Raw genomic sequence first — 15425 nt, 5'->3', positions numbered from 1 at the left:
TTATTTTAGATGCTTTAATGCATTTTTGTATCATTAAAACAGCTCTGTATGCCATTATCCTACAGGTATAAAAACTAATATAAAAAAAGTGGATTCTGAGATTTAATTGCCAAAGGGTCTTTTAAAATCACACTTTGAAAATACATTAGATTAACCCAAATACATGCTTGAAATTGCTTATTTTTCATTTATGCAAATGTACACCATTTTTTACAAAGAAAAAAAAAGTTCATCTTGAACATCAAAAGCAAAAATATTGAATTGCAAATGTAATAGGAGTATCTGAATTAGCATAACCTTAACAAATTAAATTACAGTCACAGGAATATTCCAGTGCGAAGATTAGTTTAACATAACAAACACAAAATATATCTTTTATACATATTATAACAGACTGTAATATGCCATGGCAAGGGCTGTAAAGTCTCCAGCTTGGCTCACCCATGAAATAACATTAGTGTAATTTAATGTACTTGTTTTAAACAGTTTTGCCCTAGAGGGTATCTTATGTATGGCCTTGTTTGATGTACCCCTAATCCTTCTGTGTGTATATAGAGCCATTGCGCATAAAGCAGATTAAACCATCTACAGTTTTTTCAAGTATCCCTTAAATTGACGCTATTGTGGAATTATATCAATTCTTATCTGTGGTCTATGATGTTCATTCTGTTCATTTTTTTTCCTCCAAATATAACAAAAAAATATGTCTGCTTAAGATTGAAACCACTAGATGGCACATCTGGAGAGGGAAAAAAGACACTTAGCAAAAAAAGGCTGAAGGGCTTCCTTTGAACATAAAAGGCAACTATAGGAAATAAAGCTTAGTTTCTGTTCTTACATAAGTATTGCAGCTGAGTAATGCATAGGTTCCAGTGCTTAATAAGTATTTAGGTAGTATATAGTGAAAAACTTCTTGTGAAATTCGTAAAAAATGAGAAAAATTAGACGGCCCTCGAATTTTGACGCCAACAACTTTTCTGATGCGCGTCCAGAAATTTTTCACTGGAGTTTTGCGATTTTTCACTGGCGTTTCACGATTAATTTGCCGGCGGCGAAACATGGAAATTCGCTGTAAAATCACGCCAGGTGAATTTATTCGCCCATCACTAGCAGTATATAAAACAAAGGTTTCTAGTTTCAGAAGTAGAGATTGTGCTCATCTAAATGCTTTTGCAATTTAAACTTCCAGGTTCTTAAAGAGGTATACTCTAGAGTTTCTATGGTATACCATTGTTGTAATGGTACAGGGAAAGCAATGATATGCCATTGTTTGCTTTCTACTATTTTCCCCGCAGAGGATCCTGAACGTTCTGAAAAAGAATAATAGTTATTTGTTGTTTAATTTTCTGTTGATTGACAGTGGGAGGACTGGGGCAGATTCATGTTTTATAGATTGCTACCCTAACCAAGTTAGACGTATGGTGAAATAAAAAATGAACAGAACCAAATAACACAGTTATACCAAGTAGAAAAACAAGACAGCTGTCACATTAGTAAATGTTTTATTGCCTGTTCATTTGTCAGTGGTACATGGGTCATATGTTTTCCCAAAGCTGTGCACCACTAACACAAATGTTTCACACCCCTGTAAACTAAATTTTAATTTTTATGATTGATTTTACTTTTATTATGACACAACAGGCAACATCAGGACTTGAAAGTTACAACTATAGTGTATTTAACAGGATCATAAAAAAAAACGTATTTTGTTTCATTGCAACATATCGAGTTATTTACAGCTCATACGTTTTCATTACTTCTATTGCTCTTTTTTGAGTTTGACACCACCATCACTCGCTTACAGTAATATATCAAGACTTCAGCATATGTTAAATATAAACACCAAAGGTGTTATGATTTTTCCTTCTTGTTTTGGCAACATCAAAAAGAAACCAACACAAAGTGTAGGAATTAATTTTTGCTTTTCTAAGTGTTTTTCAGCTATGGCTATAGCATCACATGTGCACAAAGAAGGAGGAGGTAAGAGGGCAAAATAGACCAGATTGCACAGAAAAACAATATATTTTCACAGCCACTTTAATGAAACGACTTATTCCAGATGAAGCTATTTGTTTGTACCGGTGCTTCTCAGTATCAGCTGTGACCCTTATGCTTAGAAATATCCATCTGCATTGAGGTTTTATGTTGATTCTTGATACTACGCTTTGGACTGTCACTGCTGTTTTCTTATTATTTATTGTTTTTAGTTTATCTAATTCCAGTGATCTGCTTTAACATTCAGCTTTATCTTTCAAAATAATTTTAGTCTATATCTTCAGTGCCTCATACTCTAAGGGGGTTATTTATCAAGGTCTGAATTTATCTCAATATTGGCTGCTACAAACTCCGATCTAACCCACTCGGGTTTTTAACGCTTATTTATTATTATATTTTCCAGAAAATTACCTTTGCTGGAAAAGCTCAGATTTTCACGATTTTTTCGTGAAATTTCCCCAAAAACTACGATTTTTTTTGAGTTTTCCCCCGAAAGCTCCGAAAACATTGTGTAATTGCCCGAAACCCCCGACACAACAATAAATCAATGAGACTGTTCCAATTGACTTTTATGCAACCTCGACAGGTTTAAGATGCCGTGTTTTTATATTTGGCGTTTTAGCCCTCGGGGTTTAATAAATTCCGAAAAATTCATTATTTTTTTAAGCATATTATAACACAAAAAAAATCACAAATTTTTCGGATTTCGGAGAATTTCGGGTATTCGAAGCTTAGTAAATAACCCCCTAAATGTGTTTGCCAAAATGAACACGGTTTCACATGTAAAACAACAGTTAAGTGTCTGAAGTTCAAGGTATTGGCACACAGAAACAGAGAATAACACAGAAACTCTGACCTTTGTATCAGGGCTTGAACTTTTATGAATCAACCATTGTAGACACAATATGCTTTCATTCTGGAGCCACTGCATGCCTCCTGAGGGGTTCCAAAAATGCAACTCAAAAATAATTTTCTAAATATATTCTTTATGCTCTTTATAACTTTTTTCACTTTTTATATATTGATATACTGTTCCTTGCATAAGTATTCCCACTTTGGTATCTGCAACATTTTACAGTGGCAGATTACAACCTAGAATTAAAATAGATTTTGTTAATAGTTTAGTAAGTTATTTAGTTTAGTTAAAAAAAAAGCTTTATTTATTCATTTTAACAACCAAAATGAAAAGAACAAAAAAAAGAATAAGGAATGGGTAGCAAAAGTTAACAATGGCATACAATGTTTAAGCATTTCATACAGAATGTACTAGATAAACCATTGAGCGAATAAATGATCACATACCAGAGTTCAACCCTGACTTAATGTCCCTACTGGCAATATTAGTGGGAAGGGTGAAATCCATAAGGCAAAAAGGCGATAAGGAGAGGGTCTGCAAGTCCACCAATCTAGTAAAGAGGCATCAATTGTGTCCATCCGGTTTATTGTAGCCAAGGGGTCTATATTTTTTTGAATTTGGTGGGGCAACCTTGAGCCTCATACATCTGTTTGATATAAGAGAGGGATTTGTAACCAGATTAACACAGTGGTCAACCTTGGTCTCTGCAATTCATATCCAGCTCATAATCACTACATATTTGGCATAAAATAGAAGGGCCCTAAAAAGGGCCTTTTTTTTATGAACTCCACAAGTCCCAGGAGACTGATCTTTGGGTGGCAAAGGTTGGAGGAAGCCAGGTTATCCAACAGGTAGGTAGTTACAATGGACCACTAATTTCACCTTGGGCATTCAGCTTTCCTTTATACATATGAAATAAAATGGGGCACCTTGCATCAGTATTCACCTAAAATAGTTGAAGGGGTGACCAGGACCTGGACAGCCCTTCCGAAAACCAGGCTGTCCTGGTCAAAACCAGACAGGTTGCAACACTAGGGGTAGCATACTTAACATTTTCTTGGTGCAAGAAATACAATATTTTCTTGAATTGGGTTACAAGAATAAATTAAACAAAATAACACCCAGAAATTTGGTGCATTCAAGTATTCACACCCTTGGTCACAATAAGGTTTAGGGCACATTTACTTAGCTTGAGTGAAGGATTAGAATAAAAAATACTTTGAATTTTGAAGTATTTTTTTTGGCTACTTCGACCTTCGACTACGACTTCGAATCGAACGACTCGAACTAAAAATTGTTTTATTTCTCAAATAATAATGTCAAGTTAAGGAAGAAATCTTTTATATAAATTAATATGTCTTTGCCTTTCGCGAGTTTCAGTACATTTATGTAACTTGTATTCCTGTTTGCTCTGTTACAGAATATGTTAATCTCTAGATGGTTTGGAAATCTATTGTGATTGTATGAAGAAACTGTGGAAAGTTAGTAATGAGTATAGGTTTGAACATGAGTATGGTGACACAGAGATTGTCATGGGAGAAGATTGAGGCTTGGATTGGAATCAACACAGACACCTTGTCAGAAGTTCGTGTGATAATAAACAGGATCCTTCAACAAGACTGATCATCTCTAAACAAACTCACTCCTTGCTGGCAACTCCTCTGCAGATCATCAAAGAGTAGATGTAGGAAGAAATGTTGGACAAGTTACCATGAATACAAAGGTCACAGGGAATCTTAATGTCATTAGGGCTGCCAGAAATGAAAGACAACATTCTTCAAAAGGCACTTTAGGTGTAGAAAACAATAAACAGTAAGTTTAACATACAGTATTTTGGATGGATAAGGGACCAGTACTTTTTCATAAGAATGTAACTTCTCAAAATGTAACAATTATGTGAAACATTGCAGTGTGTAAAGAGGAATTATGTCCAAATTATTATTATAATACACAAAGGCCATGAATATCTTGTAAATGACATCCTTATAAACAGTGCTTAGTGATGTCGTCAGTTCTAATTGGTGCTTAATTTCATATGCTGTTCTGAAACTCAAATGCATTTCATTTTCTCAAATCTCAACATGCTACATAGAGGGCTGCTATTATGAAATCATATTTGGACTATCAGTGGACGCTGACATGGATGGGATAGTTACCAAAACTTCCTCCAGGTGATCTGGTCTATGGGAGAGATCAATTACCATTAGTACAGGCGTTCTCCATGGGTGAATTAAAGACAGAGGGCATAATCTCCTATGGAGGATGGATGTGTATCCAGTATCCTTTGTTATATTTCTCAATATGTTACTTAGGATGTTAGTAAAGATCCCATAAAATTAGAGACAATTAAGAGAGTCTTTATCAGTAAATTATTTATGTACTGTACGATTTTAAATGATGGTACAAATATGGTTCACTGTTACAATGTTCTGCAGCAAATATATTAGCTGAAGGTATGTTTTTTCAGGTACACTATAGCTTTATCATGCATTACCTGCCTCACTGAATTCTCTGGCATTCATAGAAAGTGTTCCCATTTGTAAGTGACAAATTGCTCGCTCATATTTCTTCTTTTTATGATCAGTTCTGCTGCCATTGTCATTCAGCAGTATTGGCAGGGGTAAGTGGTACACAGAGAGATCGGTTAATATACTAGACTTCACAAAGCTGCCTCAGTGATACAAACAGCATGGCATTCTTACTGTACACGGAAAAAAAACACTTTGCATAGGAAAATACAAGGAAAGCCCCAGATGGCAGATATTCAGCATACAGTTGCCACTTGCATACAGGTAAGTTCACACAACACACTTAAAGGACAAGGAAAGGCAAACAAATAAAATCCAATTTTTACTTTCTTTAATGAAAAAGAAACCTATCTCCAATATACTTTAATTAAAAAATGTGTACCGTTTTTATAAGAAACCTGACTGTATGCAGTGAAATTCTCCCTTCATTTACTGCGGTGGATAGAAATTGTCAGACGGTCCCTAACTGCTGAGCAGGGAAACATTCATACTTATGAACAGCAGGGGGAGCCCCCGCCTTACATCCCAGCCATACAGAATTCAAGCAGCTTTGTTTATGACGATCCCTAAGCAGCCCAGACCACACTGAGCATGTGCAGGGTCAGGGGCAGGCAAAGATGTTTAATAAAGTTACAAGATGACAGCCCCCTGTGGCCAACTTTGAAAGCATAAATCATTTGTTTGATTAGGCTTTGTGGTTCAGTAAGTTCATGCTTATGTTTAGTATACAAAATACAGCATTTCTAGCCTTATTTTATTTTAGACTTTCCTTGTCCTTTAAGGGATCTGTTTATTAAAGGTTGAGTTTCTCTGGTTGAACTTTTTTTTGTGAAAAAAAAATTCCAAAATGTTTATAGGTTTATTATGTCCCAAAGCAGTGAAAAAATGCAAATCAAAATACTCAAGCTAAAACCTGTTGAATTCATGTAAAAGTCCCTTTAACCATTTCAAGTTGTTTTCTGTGTTTGACACTGGTTTTCCCTCAAAACTCGACAAATTTGAGTTTTTCAAAAAAGTTACATAATTCGAGCAAAATTGAAAAATTATCAGAGGTACGTGCTAAACACGCTTCCAAATGGAGGACCCAGGAGAAGTGCAGCAAAACAGCCAATTCCTATCATTCTCTCTGGACACTGAATAGTAACACATAAGAACAGGATTTACACCATGGGATAGTAGTGCTGAAATGACATGTGAGGATGCAGCCAAACTTGGTAAAAATCATGAAGAAGCTTTATTGATCCATTTGAAATCACCAAAATACAAAGCAGGCAGGGTGAGATTGACTTAACGCATTTTGTGAGAAAAAGAAAAGGTTGCACAATTCAAATTATGGCACAAGTTTGTCTCATCAATTTTTCGAGAATAATTACAGAGATTCTGTCATGATATTTACAGGGATTCTGTCATGATTTCTACCATATAAAATTGAATTCCAAACCCAACAAGTGTATCTTTTTAGTTATAACACTGGTTTGTAGGCAGCTATCTCAGGTCATTTTACCTGGTCATGTGCTTGCAGAAAGAGCCAGTGCTGCACTATGGAACTGCTTTCTGGCAGGCTATTGTTTCTCCTACTCAATGTAACTGAATGAGTCGCAGTGGGATTTTTACTATAGAGTGCTGTTCTTATATCTAAAAGGGAGCTGTTATCTGGTTACTGACCCATTGTTCTGATGATGGGTTGCTGGGGATGGAAGGGAGGGGGAGTGATATCACTCCAACTTGCAGTGCAGCAGTAAAGAATGACTGAAGTCACATGACTGGGTGCACCTGGGAAACTGACAATATGTCTAGCCCCATGCCAGATTTCAAAAGTAAATATAAAAAAATCTGTGCAGAAGTCTGCTGGGGCAGCACTATTAATGGATGCATTTTGAAAAAAAACATGTTTTCCCATGACAGTATCCCTTTAAGGGAATTTTTGTTTGGGAGTTTGGTTGATTTTTTTTTTACTACTGAGAGAAAGTAAGAAAAAGTCAGGTTTTAGTAAATAACCCCCTTGAAGGGGCACAAGTAAGTGAAAAAGAGTTGACACATTTATTAAATGAGACATGTCCATAGCTGTTCCCTCTCAGTGTTGCCCTTCACACTTTCTTCATTGAAATTCTTTCTCCAGCAGTGGACAGAAAAAGCCACCAAGGAGTCCTTGATCTGGTCTTCACCAAAAACCTCACACTTTTCAATCTTATCCATTCCATCTTTCAGATCATCACACTGGTTTGGAATATTTGCACTAATAAATTCATGAATTCCAATCCCTCTAATTGTTTTCTTTTTATGATTCCTCTAACAGTACATGTAATTCACTCTATCCTCTGATATTGACTTCTCTCTAAATTTTAAAATTGATTTTACACCCAAGGTCAAAAGGTGGTATATAATAATAAAATACAGATGCCTTATCCAAGGACCCGCTATCCAGAAAGCTCAGAATTACAGAAGGCCATCTCCGCTAGACTTTATTTTAAGCAAATAATTCTAATTTAAAAAAAAAGAGTAGCTTGTACTTGATGGTAAATCATATGCAAAGAATCCTGTTGGGTTTATTTAATGTTGAAATGTTTTTGGTAGATTGAAGTTATAGTTATCCAAATTACAGAGCAATTCCTTATTCAGAAAAAAATCCAGGCCCCAAGCCAAGGTCTCTATATCTATATAGAGATTGGGTAGAATGGGTAGACATTTAATTGTGCCAAGCCAAACTTTGTTGTTTGGCTTGGCAAAATTAAACACAGGTTAAATCCCTGTTAAGAATTCTACCCCGGTGCTGGAGTTCTTTTATACATTTTATATATGGTGGGGTTGCCTTCCTCCAAAACTCTGCAGGTACCAGATTCTATCACAAAGGAGAAGCCAGGTGTGTGTATGTCTATCTTTAAGTGCCCATACCTGTACACACATTTTAAAATACTATGCCTAGTTCTGTGTAATGGATGACTGAAGGAAACGTAAGATGTTAAATCATGCCATTTATTATACTCCACTTATTACACCTTGTTTTTGGTGTAGGCTATTCTACACAGCTTGATTAATTAGCCTCTTAATGTATTGGAAAATTGATGTGCATCACTGCGTATATAATTAGGGCTATATCAATAGTGATGGGCGAATAAATTCGCCTGGCACGAATTTGCAGCGAATTTCCGCGTTTCGCTGCTGAAAATTCACTGGCTTCAATTTCCGATTTTCATGATTTTTTCCGTGAAAATGTCGGATTTTCACGATTTTTTGTGAAAACCTTAAAATTTCACGATTTTTTTGTGAAATCCTTAAAATTTCACGCTATTCTACTGAAAACCTTAAAATTTCACGATTTTTGAGTGAAAACTTCTAAATATCACGATTTTTTTCTTACACAGCCAAATTTCACGATTTTTTTGTGAACTTTCAGATTTTTCCTGAATTTTTTGCCATTTCGCGAATTTGGGCGAAGCGAAACTGGAGAAGTTCGCCCATCACTATTTATCAATAAAGAAATACATGCAACCTAAACTTGGTGCCTGGAAGAATAAGCATTCATAAAAAATACTCTCATGCTAAAGGGGTGACCAGCAGTGACTTTTTCTGTTGCTTGGATGGGAAAATTTCATATAATATAAAACTGGTACCAATTAAATACATTGAGTGTATTACATTATTATAGAGATATGTGCAACAGAGCCGAGCCTAAGAATAGCATGCCAATTTGCTATAAATAGCATGTACATCCAGACATTAGGAGTTTTATACAATTGGTTGTTTATATCCCACTAATTAGAAAGTTAAAGGTTGGAAGTACACACTTTGCTTTCCCTTTGTATCTTCTTTTCCCTTGGGCTCTCAACGCCTTAAAGGAATAGTCAAATTATTAATTAGTTGACCCTGGGCTGCTTGCAGTGAGGGAGTTGAAGAATTCCATTCGGCTTACTTGGGGAGACCCTCCTGGGTATTCTTAGCTTTAGACACATGCAGGCATTTAATTTGTCATGTAGCTTTAGATGTCACTTAAAGTTCAAAAACCAGATCATTGAGCTAAATTAAACCAAGCTCAGTGGTGTTTTATCTTCCTAATGGGATAACATTATGAATCTGTATTTGGGGTTGATCCATCATGTCTGTGGATCATCCTTTGCTGTTCTCTGTTTCTTCAGGCAGTTTGGATTCTACTTGAGAAAATAATTGGCTGCTGTTTTAGCAGCTATTGAAAGAAATGAACTGGAAGATGATTTGAAGGAAATTAATTTGGATACATTTGCATTTGATGAAGTAAGCAGCACTGGTTCATGGAGAACATTATTATATTTACCAGCATTAGAAGGGATATTTATCGAAGTCCGATTTTATCTCAACATTTTCTGCTGCAAACTCTGATCAAATCTGCTCAAGTTTTTTACGCTTATTTATTAATACATTTTCCAAAAAATTTGCTTTGCAGGAAAAAAATCAGATTTTCAAGATTTTTTTCTGATTTTTCACCCAAAAACTCAGATTTCTTATGCTTTTTTGCCTGAAAACCCAAAAACTTTTGGATATTGCACGAAACCCAGCGCACATCAAAAAATCTTTGGGACTTCTCCCATTGACTTATAGACAACCTCGACAGGTCTGAGATGCCGGATTTTATAATTCAGGTTTAATAAATTCCATTCTAAATTTGTTTTGCCAGACTGAGAAAGGTATCCAAATTACTACCAATGGATATCTGAATTACTAGACACAAGCGTCGGGCATTTTACACATATACACTCATAGGCCATTTAATTGTATTTCTATGTGAAACCTATGAATGTAACAGGTACAGTGCTGTATATCTGCATAGAAAGATCTGTGAAATATATTTCTGGCATCAAGGAGTGAAAATATTATGAGATTTTAAGGTACAGGTATGGGATCCATTATCTGGAAACCCTTTATCCAGAACCCCTTTATCCAGAAAGCTCAGAATTACAGAAAACCCTTTATTATAACCATTATAATCAAATAATTCAGATTATTTCCTTTTTCTCTGTAATAATAAAACAGTATCTTGTGTCCAAACTAAGATATAATTAATCCTTATTGGTTAAGCCTATTGGGTTTCTTTAATGTTTACATGATTTTCTAGTAGACTTAAGGTATGGAGTTCCAAATTACGGAAAGATCCATTATCCGGAAACCCCCAGGTCCCGAGAATTCTGGATAACAGGTCTTATAACTGTATATTTACATGGCAGTTATACCCAGCTGCAGAGTTATTCAGTCCACTATTTCAGTGGGGAAGCAATCATATTTGCAACAGCAGCACAACCAGGTAGGCTTTTGCCTGGAGCGCCTGCCAGCCAGGTCTGGACTGAGAATAAAATTAGGCCCTGACATTTCAGGTACACTGAGGCCAAATCAGCCCATACAGAGGCCCAAGCAGCCCCCACCAGCCCACTAAATACTGACTTTCTATGGCACCTTATAGCAGCCCCTCTGGCATTTGCCAGAACCCACAGATTGCCAGTCTGGGCTTGCTGCCAGCTATAATGACCCGCTGAGCTCAGCCATAACGGGACCCATATTTGTGCATATCTCACTCCAATGCAATATGTCCTCCTGCACCTCTTTGTACTGTAGCACATAGAGCATGTGCAAGGCTGCATAAACCATAAGGCTGCAGAGCCAACGTATTCTGATATATAGGTATGGAGGTATATGAAATCTTTATTGCTGTTGATCTGATTCACCACCTAATTTGCACAGCAGCCACAAAATTTTCACTCTAACAATGCAAGAGAATAAGTAATTCTTACTGTGCTAATCATGTATCGATGCAACCTAAAATTAAATACACGAAGGAGGCAGTAAATCCCTGTGTACTATTTCAGCATCATTTAGAAAGTCACAAAATAACTATTCAGCTATGCTGTATTTCACAATAATACCAATTTTGAAATCACATCATATCATACTGTATGCAAATGACAGTCTTTACAAATCTGGCGGACTGTGAGCTAAACAGAAACCACCCATTACTGTCATTTGGTTTTTGTTTTGCTTCCCATTTATAAAGAGTGCTTTAGAGAGGGAGTGGACACTGGCCTCATCTCAGTTCTTTCCTGAAACACATCATCATTCAAGCAGACCAGAGCAAGCAAAGGTAACATGCCACTGACATGTCATAATCTTTTATCATCGGCAGTACTTTTCTACACCTCGGTGATTAATCTAGGGATTGCATTGACCTTCTTTAAGATGCCACTGACTTACTACACAGCTGCAATTCGTCTTGTTGCTTATTTTTCAATTTTTTGAAATTTGGTATCTTTATTTTGGAATCATTTCAACTCTTTGTTTCACAGTAGCCACATTAAAAACATGCACAAAAGTAGAGGAGAATAGGGGAAAAATCTAGGCAAATGTTCTGATAAACACCAGCTGTATTTTTGACAACAGATGAAAAATTGGTAATTTGTGTAGTGTTGTCAAATACTAAAAAACCTCTGTGTCAAGTATTTTCAGAGCAAAAATAGTTCATAGTCATGCTCTGCTGCATTGCTGAACTTTCAAACAAGGATATGTTGCACAAAAAATATTTCTGATTCATTATTTTTATTTTGCACACAATTTTAGGCCTAATTTATGCCATGGACAACATGCATATCAGTCAGTTGATTCTGCTAATAAGATGCAAAAAAAATATTTTTTAGATTCCACCTGTAATCAAACTCTGGAGTGTGAGCCATTTAACTAGGCACATGATTGGACCAAGATGCCATATTGTAAATGAGGTCTTCGATTGGAGCAAAATCAGAGATCAACCTGAAAACACAAAAGCAGGCATTTTCGGGCCAATTGCGACTCCATGTTGCTACACACAGGTTGAAGCAGTGTATCATTGCAACTACAGGGAGCTGCTGACTAGAGCAGAACCGCATAATTAAAAACTGCAAGAATAGAGCAGTTGAGACAATGCTCTGTGTGACCATGCCCTAATGCTCACCTGCAGTATTTTTAGGAGAAATATCGACTTTTTGACATAGATGACATAGATGCATTGCAAAACCTTGTTAAGGTGCCACCATTAGTGATGGGTGAATTTGTCCCGTTTTGCTTTGTCGCGAATTTCTCAAATTTCACAGGGAAACTGGGGAAAAATCTGCAAAATGGCAAATTCAAAGTTGACGCCGGTGCCCATTAAAGTCAATGGGCCGTCCGTTAACGACGGAACCGTCGGCGGTGCCGAAAAAAACTTTGGCACCGGCGTCTGAACAGTCACCTTTGCATTTGCGGTGCAAATTCCCGAAATAAATTTGCAACTAGCACTAGCCACCATATGCAAGATGTCATTATTTGGACTTGCCCCATATAGGTAAGACAAGTTTCCATCAGTTGCAATCTATGTTTTAATCATCCTTACATGCATGTGTTACTGAAATTGCTGGAGTATAGCTTCTAGTAATGTATCTTTTTTTATGTATACTGCATACTTTTGAAATCAGAGTTTGCCACCTATAACTTAAAACTGTCATTGCACCATTTATTTTTTACTGACTACTAAATGTCTCTCTTCCTTTCTCATAAGGGCTCAGTAGGACAGCTGGGTGCAAATTGCATAAAAATGAGTATAAACAACCACTTATTTTTGCACTTTGCACCTGGCATAGATGAATTGCTGCAGGTCTCCCCTTTCTATTTGGAGCACAGAGACATACAACCATGCTGAGCACCTTGGCCCATGATGGTGCCCTATACTTTCCTTCCTTCCTTTTGTCAGCAAAGACAGGGCTTGTGCCAGCCAATACTGTGCTCTGCACCTTTCACTGCATGTCTGGAGAAAGTTATATAGCACAACCAGTCCCGTACCAGAAGCACTGTGTGCCTGAACACTAAGGGCTGCACTCTTATGCCTCTTGATGCTCCTGCCAGTGGACATCTTAGTTGACCCCTATTTTTTCATGTCTTATTGACTCACTCATACAAGAGAGAAGTTTAAAGTACATTACAGGATTTGTAGTGTTTTAAAACATTACTCGTGTACTACCAACTTTAATGTAAAATTAAATTAGGCATTACCATGGAGTTATCTGCCATCTTTAAAAGTGCTATATTTAAAGCAGCTTATCTGTTTAGCTTATGTGTAATTGAATGCTCATTAAGTTTTTTTTCCCCATAAAGAGATTCCTATGACATACTCCATCTCAGAAAGAAACACGTGATACCATGGCCTCCACATCAGGCTTAGCAGTGCAATGAAACTGAAAGAAAATGCCAGCTGTGTCAGTACGAAAGAGCAAATACTGAAATCAGGTGAGAATTAAAAAGCCTGTTTTTGGATTGTAAACTTAGTTGGGCAAGTCAAGTCAAGTGGATTTTATTGTCATTTCAGCCATATACAGTAAATAAAGTACATAGTAGAAACAAAATGACGTTCCTCCAGAACGTTCCACACCATATATTATTCTGTGTACAGCTCAGCATATATTTAGAAGCACTTATATTAAGAATAGATTTCCCTTGTCTAGTATGGAAACTGATTAGTTTACAGGTTGTGTAACTATGGAGAAGCAGTAGTTAAAAGATCTTCATTATTCAGACCAGCTATCAGGGCCGCCATCAGGGGGGCACAGGGGGTACTACTGTACCGGGCCCGGGCTATTTTGAAATAGCCAGGCCCCCCTTGACTGCCGAGTCGCACCTGCCGTAGTCCCAAAGAGCCAAAGTCACGAAAGGAGTCAAACTTGAAGTCCTGAAGCTGCGGTGTGGGCGGGGCCCCAAAAATGTTGTGGCTCCTGCGAGCAATACATTATTCTCCATTCATCTAATGGCTTCTCCCTCATATGTATTTTTACCACCTATTAAGAAATTATTCTGGTTCATATTTTATAACGTTAAAACACACACGCAGGTATCATTCCAAAGTCTAATGCATGTGCCAGAAGGGGGACCCAATGTTGGACTGGGCGGCAGGGTTCCGGGTGAAAACCCAATGGGCCTTGGCTTCATGGGCCCCTGACCCAGGACTGATGCTTGCCCTTCCCCCATCTTGTTGGCATGACCACATGAGAGACAGAGGTACCAGGTAGAGGTAGCAGGTAGCGTGGGAGCCTGTACATGGCCATGTACAGGCTATATACACTGGGGGACCTGATGCCCATCTACCGGCTATACAGTTATAGACATATAGTTGGGCATGTGAGGAGGACTGCGACATCAAGGAAGTAAAAAATGGAAATTGCTGTATCTAAGGCATAGAGGGGGATAGCAAAATATTCAAGACTCGGTTTGTAAGTGGTTTCACATTTAATTTGAAAAATACTTTTATTATACAGCTTTTTATGCCAGGGTAACAGTTTCCCTTTAAATAACATGTTTAACAGTGCCAGTAACACTGGTAATGTTTAACATTGGATCCGATTCAATCTAGTGAGAAAAGTTATCTTTCGATTCATCACATGAAAACTCATGAACAAGTTTTCCCCCAATAGACTTCAATAGAGTTTTCACATGATAAACTGTGACATGTGTTTTTCTGAATTGATTTGCATCTCAAATGGATCTTGTCCATGACTTTTCAGGTGATAAACCTTTTTCTCACTGAATTGAATCTGCTCTGGGGCAGTTTTATAAACAGCATTGCCACATACTGCTTCTGAAGAATTCCCACTATGAAACTCATACTTATCTGGCTCTGATCTTTCTAGACCTGTTCTTTGCTATATTCATTCACAACTACAGTGGTGCTTGAAATTTTGTGAACCCTTTAACATTTTCTATATTTTTATATAAATGTGACCTAAAACATCATCTGATTTTCAAGCAAGTCCTAAAGGTACACGAAGACCCAAATTATTATTCAATTATTAAAATTATTATTATTTGGTCAAATATTTATGAAAAAAACAGATCTGTGCGTGGCAAAAGTAAGTGAATCATTATTTTTGTGACCCCCATTAACTGCGGTAACTGTTGATCAGTTCTGCACATGGACACAGAGGAATTTTAGCCCATTCCTCCACACAGAACAGCTTCAGCTCTTGGCTGTTAATGGGTTTCCTCACATGAATCACACGTTTTATGTCTTTCCACAGCATTTCAATTGG

At 37.0% G+C, this 15425-nt stretch overlaps 1 pseudogene; it reads left to right on the top strand.

Moving 5' to 3' along the window:
• Positions 1-15425, top strand: part of LOC108712377 — an 87647-nt pseudogene that overhangs the window by 34797 nt on the left and 37425 nt on the right.

Source organism: Xenopus laevis, chromosome 3S (assembly GCF_017654675.1).
Source record: "Xenopus laevis strain J_2021 chromosome 3S, Xenopus_laevis_v10.1, whole genome shotgun sequence".
NCBI classification, from domain to species: domain Eukaryota; kingdom Metazoa; phylum Chordata; class Amphibia; order Anura; family Pipidae; genus Xenopus; species Xenopus laevis.
This window is presented reverse-complemented; position numbering and strand designations above follow the sequence as displayed.